Source organism: Jatropha curcas, chromosome 8 (assembly GCF_041381405.1).
Source record: "Jatropha curcas cultivar XTBG-Jc1 chromosome 8, XTBG_Jcur_1.0, whole genome shotgun sequence".
Classification (NCBI taxonomy): Eukaryota; Viridiplantae; Streptophyta; class Magnoliopsida; order Malpighiales; family Euphorbiaceae; genus Jatropha; species Jatropha curcas.
The window spans coordinates 9406349-9420070 of record NC_143158.1 but is presented as its reverse complement, the minus strand read 5'-3'; positions in this window follow the sequence as shown (position 1 = coordinate 9420070).

Genomic DNA, 13722 nt, shown 5'->3' with positions numbered 1-13722 from the left:
GGGACTGTCCATTTTTCACGTTTGGGCCAAGTTCAGACTTAGCTTGTCCGAGTGTAGCTTGATACGGAAATCGTTTGGTACCCGCAGGCTTCGGCGAGTACTTGTGGACTTTGTCTTCCCGCCCTATGTCCTAACTGATCCAACTCGAACCACACACATTAGGGGCTCGAAACAATTGTTTTATCGAGAATGCCAAATGGATGCGGGCCGTTAAGTCTATTTGGACTTATTTCTCAGTTTGATCCATAAGATATGGTTTTACCTATACAAAGTTTTAAGGCAATGTGTAGTCATTTTGTCTAAACAAAATTGAATTTTTTTCAAAAGAAATCCAACTAAATTAATTGAATTTTATTTATAATCAAACTGATCCGATTTAAGCCTTTTTTTTTTTTACTTTTCCTTTATTTTTAAAACTAGTGTTAGAACCGACACGATGCGCAGAATAATATTTAAGAATAAAATAATTTTTTATAACTTCGACACAAACACAACGCGAAAATTAGACGGTTGATACGAACACGACACGTTTAACCTGCTTAATATCATAAATATGTTAAGTAGATGTGTTGACCTATATATGACCCACTTAACTTGCTTATAATTTCTTAACTTTTAATCTATTTAACTCCAATCATATTTTAAAATAAAATTTCACACGTAAAATACATAGATTCTTCAAGATTTATAATTAAAATAAAAAGTAATACAACAATAAAATTTAAATAGTTTTTAGTTGGAGTATTTATATCTAACACTAAAATTACCTCTTTTACTCTTAAATAAACGAGTCACTCACCTAACCCGCGTGTCAACCCGCGACACAACATGTTATACTCGTTTAACCTCAATCCTAACCTATTTATTTCGCGTGTTATGTGAATCATGTTCACATGTTGTGACCCATTTTGACTCCTCAAGTATGATCTGTATAAAAAAATGCACACACACTATTAATAAATTTTTCAATAGTAGTAATAATTTTGAGAATTAACTAATTATATTGAAATAAGAAATTAAGTATTTTTTATTTTATATTTATGATTTATTATAAATGATTGTTTATTTATTTGAAATATTAATGTATTATGCTTATCTAGTGTAGTGTGTTTTAAACGTGTAAATCTCTTACTTTTTTAAAAATTATAGTATCGCGTACGTTTCTGTATCGCGTGATAAAGTGTTTTTTAATTTATTTTTGTATCTTTTTTTATTAATGAATAATCAAAAAAAAAATAAGAAGGGAATAAATTTTTTTCAGAAAGAACTTTTGTTACTTATTTTTTTTGGATATAAAAAAAATAAAATTAATTTTTCTACAAATTTATTTTTATAATATTTTATTTTCCTTCTAATTTGAAGAGAAAATTATCGGAATTCTTTTCCCTTATATTTCTTTCTTATTTCCAAATTAAATAGTTTTTGCTTATTAATATTAATTTAGTTTTTTTTTCCTCCTATATGATATTATTTGAAAATATAATTGCTTTTTTCCCCTTATAATCCACACAATGCGCAAGATAATATTAAAAGATGAAATAGTATTTTATAACATCATTCAAAAATAGTAAAATTATATAATAAAATGATAAATTGTATTTTATTGAGACATGCTGAAAAATTGCGATGCTAAAATATGTCTTCTTAAGTATCATGCGAGCTTTTCATAAGGTATGCAATAGCAAAAGTCATACATGGTATGACTTACACAAAAAAAATGCATACACACTATTAATATATTTTTCAATAGTGATAATAATTTTGAGAATTTAACTATTGAAATAAGAAATTAAGTATTTTTTAATTTTATGTTTATAATTTATTATAAATAATTATTTATTTATTTGAAATATTAATGTATTACTTATTTAGTGTAGTAAGCATATGGATGTCCTATTTTTAAAAAATTGTCATATTCGTACGTTCTCGTATCTCATGTCCTGTGTCCGTACAACCTAGCTCCTGGTATATGAGACTACTCCTTATACTAAACTAATCAATCGAGGTTTTTTTTTATTACCAATAAAAATAAAGTATTTTTTTTAATTTGCTTTTGATTCATTGAAATAAGAAATTAAGTATTCTTTATTTTATGTTTATGATTTATTATAAATGATTGTTTATTTATTTGAAATATTAACGTATTACTTATTTAGTATACTATGTCCTAAGCGTGTGGATGTCCTACCTTTTTTAAAAATTGTCATATCTCGTTTCCATGCATAGCTCATAGTATATGAGTCTACTCTATACTTCAAGCTAATCAACCAAGATTTTTTTATTAGCAATAAAAATAAAGTGTGTTTTTATTTTATTTTTGTCATTGAAATAAGAAATTATGTTTTTTTTTAAATTTTGTGTTTATAATTTATTATAAATGATTTTTTATTTATTTGAAATATTAATTTATTACTTATTTAGTATACTATGTCCTAAACTTGTGGATTTCCTACCTTGTTTTAAAAATTATCATATCTCATATGTTATTGTATCTCGTGTTCTGTGCAACCTAACTCTTTATATATGAGGCTATTCCATACACCAAACTAATCAACTAAGATTTTTTTATTACCAATAAAAATGAAGTGTCTTTTTTTTTTTATTTGCTCGTGCAATTGAAATAAGAAATTTAGTGTTCTTTTTATTTTATGTTTATTATAAATGATTGTTTATTTATTTAAAATATTAATGTATTACTTATTTACTGTAGTGTGTTTTAAACGAGTGAATATCCTACCTTTTTTAAAAATTATCGTATCTCGTACGTTTCGTATCTCATGTCCTGTTTCCGTGCAATTCAGCTCCTGGTGTATGAGACTACTCTATACACCAAGCTGATCAACCAAGATTTTTTATCAATAAAAAATAAAGTATTTTTAAATATTTTTTGTGTCATTGAAATAAGAAATTAAGTTTTTTTTTATATTTATAATTTATTATAAATTTTTTTTTATTTATTTGAAATATTAATGTATTACTTATTTAGTGTAGTGTGTCATAAGTGTGTGGATATCCTACTTTTTTAGAAATTATCGTATCTCGTATGTTTCAATTTATATTTTTGAAATTGCTTATATATTGTTTATTTAATAGTAATATATTATTTATTCACACTCTTTTTAAGCGTGTGGATTACTTATTAATTTTTTTGTAAGAAGAAATAAATTTACATTAATATATTAAATTGAATGCTAGAGATAATCTTTTTTATATATATTATCTTGATAGATAGATTATCTGAAAATATAAAACAACTGTCTTTTTATAATTCTTACAATTGTGTTAAATTGTGTGAATTCTAATACCCGTCATTCTATAATCCAAAATAATACAAAGTGACAAACTGTGCTACTTACGCTTGACTTCCATATAAAGTAAACTACCATGCTTTTATATATTATATAGATAGATATAAATTTTTCAATAGTGATAATAATTTTGAGAATTTAACTAATTATATTGAAATAAGAAATTAAGTATTTTTTATTTTATGTTTATTATTTATTATAAATATTTATTTATTTATTATCATATCCCGTACGTTCTCATATCTCGTATTCCGTGTCTGTGCAACCTAACTTCTGATATATAAAACTACCTAATACGTCAAGGTAATCATTAAAATAAGAAATTAAATATTTTTATTTAATAGTTTTAGTTATATGTATTTAATTTAAACTAATTATATTAAAATAAAAAATTAAGTATTTTTTTATTTTTTATTTTTTATAAATCATTTTTTATTTATTATCATATATCCCGTATGTTCCGTATCTCGTTGCTTGTGTCCGTGCAACCTAGCTCCTGGTATAAATTAAGTATTTCTTATTTTATGGCTTGGGTTATATGTATTTTAATTTAATTTAATGCATTATCTTGATGGGATGTAAATAATAGATATTATCATGATAAAGACATTATCTAAAAATATAAAACAACTTATCTTCTTATAATTGTTATCATTACACCTTATCTTCTTATAAAAGTGCTAAATAATTATTGTCCTCCTCATACTTGCAATTTCAGAGGTTTGACTTGACTTTCATATAATGCATATTGCTATACTTTTATATATATATTTGTAAGAATTACACCAAACCAATTTTATCTTGCTATCCTTTTTTTCTATATTAATCAAACTAAACTTAAAAGTTCTAAAATGGAATAGAATTGGTTCAATTTAATTGGTTTTTTTGAACAATGTTTAGCCTTAGTTAGAGCCATGAACTTATATACTTTAGTTTGATGCTTGAAAGTGGTTAGCTACCTATACTGGAACCCATTCTTCCCTTTCGATGGTCTCTTAGCATAGCCACCATTAGATCGATATTTTGAATACTCTAATTATTTTCTGATTCATATCTATTGGATGCATAATCATATCCGGAGAAAAATCCATAAGCAAAATTAGGCTTCCAATAACCATAGTTGTCGTAACAACCCTTATAATTAGTTCTATGAGAATGTATATGGGTGTGTATATATGTCTATTTGTGTATGTCAAAGTATAGATTTTAGTGGAGGTTGAGTAGAGTTAAGACATGTAATATATATGGACTAATGTCAAAACGAGTTGACATGTCAGGTTCAACATGAGTCCGCTTAACATACAACATGATTAGGGACAATATGAACGTGACTCATTTAATAATCATGTCAAATATTTAAAGATGAATATAATTTATTTAATAATCGTGTTAAATATTTAAAAACGAACAGGACATGAAAATTAAATGAGTGTTTAAATAAATGGGTTATATATAGATAAAAAATTCAATCAGTTAATTAAATGGATTATATATAGGTCAAAAAAACAAACATGTATAACACATTAACCTAATTGGTATATATATTATACATGAAATCACCTTTTTATCCTTAATTAAACAGGTTAGATAAGTTAGACGGGTTACACAAGTTAACCCGTGATACAATCAGTTAAATTCATATGTTATATATGGGTCACTCATTTATAACTCAAACATATTTAGATTCATCCCTAATTCGTTTAATATCCATGTTGAGTGAATTGTGTGCCCATGTCATGACTCATTTTTCACACCCCTATAAATTATAGACCTAAGAGAAAAGAAAGTGAAACTTTGGTTGATCCTTTGTATAAATAAGAGTAATAGTTAATGTGTAGTATCAAAGGCTAAAAGACTTGAACCTACGTATAAAGAATATACAAATATAGTAGGACAAACCAAAATATGGAAAGATGTTAATTTATAACATAGTGATTTTTGATAAGCATGCATTAATAAAATGGGACCCACTTGAAATAAAGATGATCACATTTGATGATAGGCTGAATACATAATTTAACCCCAGAACTTTGACAAAAAAGTTTTGTGGTATCTTGAACTTTAAAATCGATCTTGTGGCACCTTAAAATTAACTTTTCATTAATCTTACATCTCACACTAAGTTTTAAGATTTTTGACTTTTATATGCAAAATATTGATTCGGTATATGGTTAATACAAATACTGAAACAATAAACTTTTTTCAACTATCTAATAAGTGTTCACTCGATTTAATTTAATAAGTTGAGGTGTTCAATTGGTCAAATAAACTATTTAATATTTCCAATTTTGTGAGTTAAAACATTCAATGAGTCAAAGTAAAAGTTGCGAGTGCCTTAAGATTTTTCGTGAAAAGTATAGGGGTGAATGAGAAGATGATTTTAGTGTGTTAGAGGAGTAGAGAAAGAGAATGATGAAAGTAGGAGCATCAATTGGCTAGCAATGAAAGGTAAGCCAGTTACACCCTAATTTTAATAAAGTTGAATTATTGTTATCCTTGCTACTTTGTGTATAGATTACTAGAAGTATTACTAAATAGAGAATGGTGAGATAGTCCTATGCTTGAGTTTAACTAGTCGCTTAAAGAGGTGAATTCATAAGCTTGATTATGATCATACTTTGCAAGTTGATATTTATTTGGGTGATCAATGAGAAAAGAGTACGTGGTATGTAAATCATTATGGAGAGTTATGGGATAAAAATAAGAAAGAGGTGATAATGATAGTAAAAGTCTATCTTGTAATATGGTAATAACAAATGAAAGGCAATGAATATTGAATTGATCATGTACTCCACTTGTTTTGGTAAGAGTGATGCAGAAGGATATAATTTTGTTATGTATATGATGTTAATAAATGAGAAAAGTTATTAATAAGGCTAAAAGGTTTTGAAAAGATAAAGTGTTAAAATAATAAAGGAGAAAGCATTAAAATGTGATTAATATGATAAGTCCCATATTGAAAAGAGTAGCGGTTGAGGCTTTCCATGATATGCATTTTGTGACTATGTGCATGCCTACCATATGCAGCTAAACACATATGTTTTCCCTTGAACTTTAACAAAATTTTCAATTTACCCCTTTTTTGAAATATTTACCTATCGCGCACCCAAACTTCGTGTGTGATGCCCACTCACCCCTTTTGGTGAAACTTTGACAGAGCGTGCAGTAGCATTACAGAAGGAGTGCGTCAGGCGTTAAGTCCTTATTAGCCATCAAAACTATGCCTTTATTTATTATTTGTTCGCCTTATAATGATAAAACGGTATCGTTTCACTTGCAAAACTCAGCCCCTCCACTCTGATTATGTTTTTGAAATCAGTTTATGCTTCCCAAGAAGATAGAGTACTATTAACTGCCAGCAATACAATCATTTGCCGCATGTAGCAATACAATCAAGCTCATATTTTTGTTTTGAGCAAAATTATTTTACTTATTGAAAAAGAAGATGAAAAATCACATGCCATTATACAATTCAAAAGCTGAAGTTGCACTGTAACAAACTTAGCAGTAAATCTCCTTCCCTGCAATCACAGCAACATAGTTGTGATTGAGTTGGACAATGATGGAAAAAAGAAAAAAAAAAAGATAATAAAAAAACCACTTGCGTTGTTGAGATGGCCGACTCATCTTCATCTACTTCAATTCACTTCCTCTTCTTGCTCGACTCCTTTTCGATGACAATTGATGCAATCTACAATTGAGTTCCTAGCATCATGCGAGTCAACTCGGTGTCCAATTCCATGTTTTTCTTCTCGCCTCCCACTGTGAAGTCTCCCTTGCCCTGATCATCTCCATCTCCGCCAGCTCCATTCTCGACAGAGAATCGGAGAAGACACAAAAATAGGAGGCGGCTAGATTGTTAAGCTGTGTCAACTCGCAGCTCTCGGAGTGTTATGGTTGGATAAAATTCCAGTATCGCAGACGCACTTTAGATGGTTCTCGTCGTTGCTCGGAGCTATTTTTGCACTAGTTCGACTGGTTGGGTCTGCCATAGCTGAGAACGTTGGAGCTATTTTTGTTTGCCATAGCTTGAGCTATTTATGGTTGGTTTCCTGTGAAAAACGGTGTTGTTTTCATAGTGGAGGTGGCTGAGTTTTGTAAGTGAAACGAGAACGTTTTATCATTCTAGGGAAAACAAACAGTAAATAATACAGCGTCATTTTGATGGCTAATAGGGACTTAACACCTAACGCACTCCTTTTGTGATGTGACTGCACGCTCTGTCAAAGTTTCACCAAAAAGGGCAAGTGGGCATCATGCACGAAGTTTGGATGCGCAATAGGTAAATGTTTCAAAAAAGGGGTAAATTAAAAATTTTGTTAAGGTTTGAGGGCAAAAATATGTGTTTAGCCTACCATATGCAGATTCACACAATCTAGTATCAGATTTTAACATTATAATGAGCTCATCACCATAGCACTAGCTACGACTTATCACAGTGTTATGCATGTGGTTCACCACCATGACTATTATTGTTATGGAGGAATGCCTCCTTTTCTTCTACAATTTAAAATGCACACATTGCATTTTCATGTATTTAGCCTCATACATAGTGATTAGATAAAGTGGATAAGACTTTAGAAATGACTAGCCAAATTGATTTAACAAGACGAGGGAAAGGAATGTATTATATAAAGTGGTGTATTTTGTGGTAAATAATAAATTTAGGATAATCAACTATGGTTGAATGATATATTTTAATGTATAAACTATAAACCATAATGGCAAAATAAGAAAAGAAAAATGGTTAATTTAGAAAATAGATATATTATTACAAGGGGTTTAGTTAAAAAAATGCATATTAAATGAATAAGTATGCATTGATATATAAATCGTTAAGACAAATTATTGTCGGTGGAGAACTCTTGAGAAGTGAAAGCTTGGGAAAGTTGGAAGAGACATAAATGGGTAGAAGCATGCGTAGAATCTTGGAGTTGTTGGGACCCTTATAGTATGTCTCAATTTATAAGAAGTCCTTTATTATGTTTGAGGAACTTACTCTTTTCTAAGGTTATTTTCTTGATGTCTTTTAGATACTCATGCTCACCACTGCAAATGAGTTTCTACTAAAGTTTCCCTTGATTAAAATTTATATTTTTGTAAATGAGGTCAATTGTAATAGTAAAACATTTCAAATGGCATGTAACATATATGTTTATAACATCCATTAAGACTTTATTTGATGTGTGTCATAATTTTAATATATAAAGTTAAAGTATAATACTTAATGGTGGTGAGATGTGTGTTTAAGTTCTAATCCTTTTAGATATGCAAATAATGTGTCTATTCTTGTGTTTAAGAGGGTAAATGATGGAAATAATGTTGAGAAGTGATTCACAATTAGTTAAAAGTGGTTTAGGGGCCTTTGGAGTTGTATTTTTTAACCTTTTTCTCATGTCTTGAGTTACCAGATAAAGTACGACACCCCTCCACCCGTACATAGCTCCTGAAATTCATGGACAAAAATACTATAAGACGAATGGCCATATGTCCACTCATATCTTTTTGACTGCTTTTAGACTTTTAATTGTAAAAGCTCTATTGACCTCACTTCTCATCAGATAATGATGAGCCATATACCATTACAAAGTCTTAGATGTATAGTTTCTAATCTAATTAGATTCATCAAAGATTTTCTTCTAGAACTCTAGATTGTTAAGAGATTTAGAAGATGTCAATAAAGAAACTCTTTAAGACTTAGGTTTTGGGTTAAGTTGTTCAACTCTTATCTTTTGCCTCTTATGAGAGCTTCCCTTTAATGATATAGGATAGATTATCATTAAACTTACACCTTCTTTAGTCAATAATATAGTTATATTACAAAGTATCACAATATAGAAATCGAGGTGTCACTGTTGTTGTACTTCGAATTTCATAGATTCTGAAAACTAACTTACCTACAAAATATTTTTTGGATCTTCTAATATTCAAAATAATGAGGAAAATCATTTAAGCAAAAATCTTTTTCTAGTCAAATAGAAAATTAGGACATTAAAAATGACTTTCCATTTTCAAATGCTTGTCAAATATTGACTAATAATACTCCTAAACAATAACCTATAAGGAATCCTTTAGACCTTTACATAAAAGACTTCACGTCATGCCTCAGAGATATAATATCCAAATATTAATCCCAAATATCTTTGCAATTCTCTATCATTCTCTTACTAACTTAAGCGTAGAAATCTCTATAGATACATTCTCCCTCAATGATGCTCCGACCTATCATTTCGCTTTGAATAATCAATCTAATCCTCTGTCCATAATCATACCCACTAATTTATACCTGATATATATATAACAAAACCTTTTGAAGTAATTTTCAACCAAATGGCCAACTCCTATGAATCTGACCTTGAATTCATAATTCTAAATTCATGAGGAGCATTTCGAGACTAGTTGGGTTCATTTTGATAATTGTTTTGGTTTTTCAACCAATACCAATGATGGCAGTTGTGAAGGAGCTCCAGTAAGAGTGAAAGACAATAAAAGCATTTTGAATATATCATTGTAATGGTTTGCAAGTTATTTTCGGGTTTCCAGTTGATAGGCTTCAAACTTACTAAATTTCAAAACAGAATTATGATTTTCAATTTTCAAGAGTTTGATAAATCGAGCAAATCAAATACGAACTAAAAAAAATATGAATGCTCAGTAATATATGTATATTTATAACTATAACCAAAGACCCTGATATCGATAAAGAATTAGGTTAATGATCTTTAACTAACACAAGTAATAAGATGCGATTGTTGGGTTTTATTCAAAATAATTTCCACTCTAATGAAATTTAATGCATATTGAATTATGAAGATAATGAAGGAATGTTACTTATATAAAAAATACTTACTAGATTGAATTATTATGTGATATAGATGTATGGAAGTAATAACTAAAACCTACTTAAGCTTAACCAGATAAGATGAAAGGGAATGAAGAATTAACTGGAAGATTCAACATTTCAAAAAAAAAAAAAATTGGAAGATTTAGAAAATGCAAGTCACTATGAACAATTGATTATGTATGCATTTATTGATGAAATTTTGGTTACTAAATTAATTGGACAAAAATAATTATAATATTATATTCCCTCCGTTTTCTTTATTTAGAGAAAATATTCTTTTTGGGTGTATTTTTTTATATAGAGAATCTTACTCTAAATAGTAATTTTAGGATGCAAGCCAAGTTAAAAATACTAGAATGTCCTTGGATTGTATGTATTTGTTTTAAGATTGAAGCTCAACAATCAAGGAAAGAGGCGGACACCAATATTCTCAGTATTTAATGTACGCGTGTTTTAAAGGACAAGTTATCAACTTGTCTTTCATTTCGTTTTATAATAACAATTATCATTTATATAAATATAGCCACAAATTTAAAGTTCTAATATTAAAAGTCAAAATAATTTCCACATAAATATACAAAGTTAGCCCTTATTTGTATATTTGATGAATATATGTCCACTTTTATTATTGTAAATTTAGCCACAACCGTTGACGTTAGAAATGAATATATGTTAGCCTTAGTTAAGTTTTGAAAATGGCCACGTTTTGTTTTTAAAAGTGCGGATGTGTTAGTTAATGGTTGTGAATTTCTATAAGCCACTTTGTGGCCTTTTATTATTTGTCGTATACTTCTATAAGCCATTTTGTGGACTTATTATTATTAGTTGTGCACTTTTTCAATAGTTATTGATTTCTATGTTAGATAACGGTTGTAAACTTATGTAAGCCACTATGTCTTTTTTATTATTAGTCGTGCACTTCTATAAGCCGTTTTATGGCTTTCTTGTTATTAATTGTGTACTTTTTCAAATTCTTATAGTGGTTATACTCTTTTATAAGCCACTTTGTGGTATAATTAGCCGTTTTATGGCTTTCTTGTTATTAATTGTGTACTTTTTCAAATTCTTATAGTGGTTATGCTCTTTTATAAGCCACTTTGTGGTATAATTATTATTAGTTGTGCACTTTTCAAAATGTGAAGTTGTCACACATTTTGCTAGATTGTGCATTTTTTTAAAAAAAAAAGTTATAGCTTTAAACTCAAATTTATTAAGTCACAGAAGTTTTTTCACTTTCAAATTAAAAATTATTAAAAAGTCAAATACGGTCATTGTCATTTTTTCATTTCTAAGCACATATTATGTAAAACGTCCACATTATAATAAAGTGTGATAGAGTTAATAAAGAAAATTTGAAGTAATGCTCAAAGGATGCAAGTAGGGAATAAATGCACTTCTTGGGATTGTCTTTTGTGTCGGCCATTGTTCCCATAATTAATGAAGAAATGAACTATTCTTAAGGGCTTTTTATGGAGAAAAATCCATTTAACTAATTTTTTTAATCTATGAACTTTTTTCTATTTTCTCTAAATAAAGATAACGGATGAAGTATTTATTTTGTTAAGAATTGAGTGAACAGATAGAATTGTTATTTAAATATTATGATTAGAATTAAATAACATTAGTATGGAAATTGGATTGTGAATGAGATTGAACTAAAACAAAGGATGGGATTGATTGTAATTAGATATTCATGGACTGACTCTATGTGATTAATATTAATTTATATGACTTGCAAATAAGTAGTTTACCAAAGTTTTAGAGGAGATATTGTCGAAACCTCGGCTGAAATCATTAGAAAGCATTTTAACTTGATTCATATTTCTATATCTCCTTTTAATATTTAGATTGTCTCTGATTGTTTCCTGTTATTGCAGATTATAACAAGTCACTACATTGATTACTTATTGGCCAAAGATATAGATTGCCCCCTGAACTTTTAAAAAATAACTACACGGCACCCAATTTTGCATGGAACCATTTGGCACCTCTAGTTAATTTTTTTACACCAAGTAAGCACTTCTCCAATCTAGTATAAGTGCGTGAATTACAAACCTGCTGAGTAGGATAAGTAATTGAAAGTGGAACCTATTTTAATTTCCAAATCAGTAATTTAAAAAAAAAAAAAGCTAAGTAAAAGATAAAAAGGACAACTTAGCATTATTTTCCACAACCAATGCCACCATTGATCTTAGGTCCCAACTCCACTGTTACCTACCATCAAACGAGCCTGATTCATTGGGCGATGATCTGGACTTTGCTGTGGATACTTTCTTGTGCGATCTTTTTTGCATGTATGAGTTCAAGGTGAGGCGGTGCACACATGGGAGGTCACACGACTGGATTGAATGAACATATGCATATCCGGAAGAGAAGGCTCGCCGACGTGAGAAAAATTGCTACAGTGACACTATTTAATTTCGAATTTTGGGTTCATGAATTGGGTTTTTCTGCAGCTTTGTTGTATCAATTTTATTTTAATGATTGCTTTAGATTTATTAATTGAGGAAGAGATCATATTTTTTATCAAATAAAAATTGAGGAAGTAGAAACAATTACAACTCGATAAAGCAGAAGGGTTTTAAAAGAAAAACAATAGCAAGAAAAAGACGATTTTCTTGAAAGGGTGGACTATAAGCTGCCAGTTGTTGATTACAATAAAGAAAGAGATTCAACCAACGAAAGAGATCCTATTCTTATCAAAGGAAAATTGAAAAGATTGTGTTTTTGTTGCTGAGATTGAAATTTGGATTTTTTGTAGAAAATTTTAGCTTCGAGTGACAAAAATTGAAAGAAAAAAAAATTAAAGAGTTCAAGTCAAGAGATGAAGAACAGAGGAAATCTCTATATACAAGTAGAGAATTATAGAGGAAAAGAACAAAACAAAACAACAAAGTAAGAGTTTACTCTTCAAGAACCTCTTCAAGAACCGAAATCTGCAAAACAAAAGCTATGGAAGATACGAAGATGACAAAGTTGAAAATGAAAAATATCTCCCTCCAAAAATTCACGAAGAAGAAGCCCAAATTAATTTTTCTTGCACTCAAGTCATTGAGATAGAGAGGGACAGAAGGATCGCAGGTTGCTTTTTTACAAGTAAAACTCTAGTTTAGGTAGAAGAGAAGAGGGAAAGTGGTTGTGAATTGGAAGGAGACTTTCCACGTACTAAGAGCCAACCTGGACAAGGTTTTTCCAAGTTGGCCTTCGTAAATTCAATTAACGCTCGTTTGGGCGATTGTATCCACGCTATCTGGTTTGCACCGTGGAGAGTTGCAGGAATGATACAACGAAATGGAGTTGATGTGCACAATTGGTCCTCCGTAAAGATAGAGGTGCCGTAAGAGTTTTTTCAAAAGTATAGAGTCAAATGTATGCATTTGGCCGTTACTTATTTGTATCATGACCAATATTCACTAATATATATACATACATCCAACCATGTATTCTAATTGCATTTTAGCATTTATATGTGTATGTGTGCATGTGGCTTATTTTGAAGTTGAATGACTGGTTATTATTACAGTTAAACCTCCATAGATTAATACTCGATAAATTAATAAGCTCTCTAAA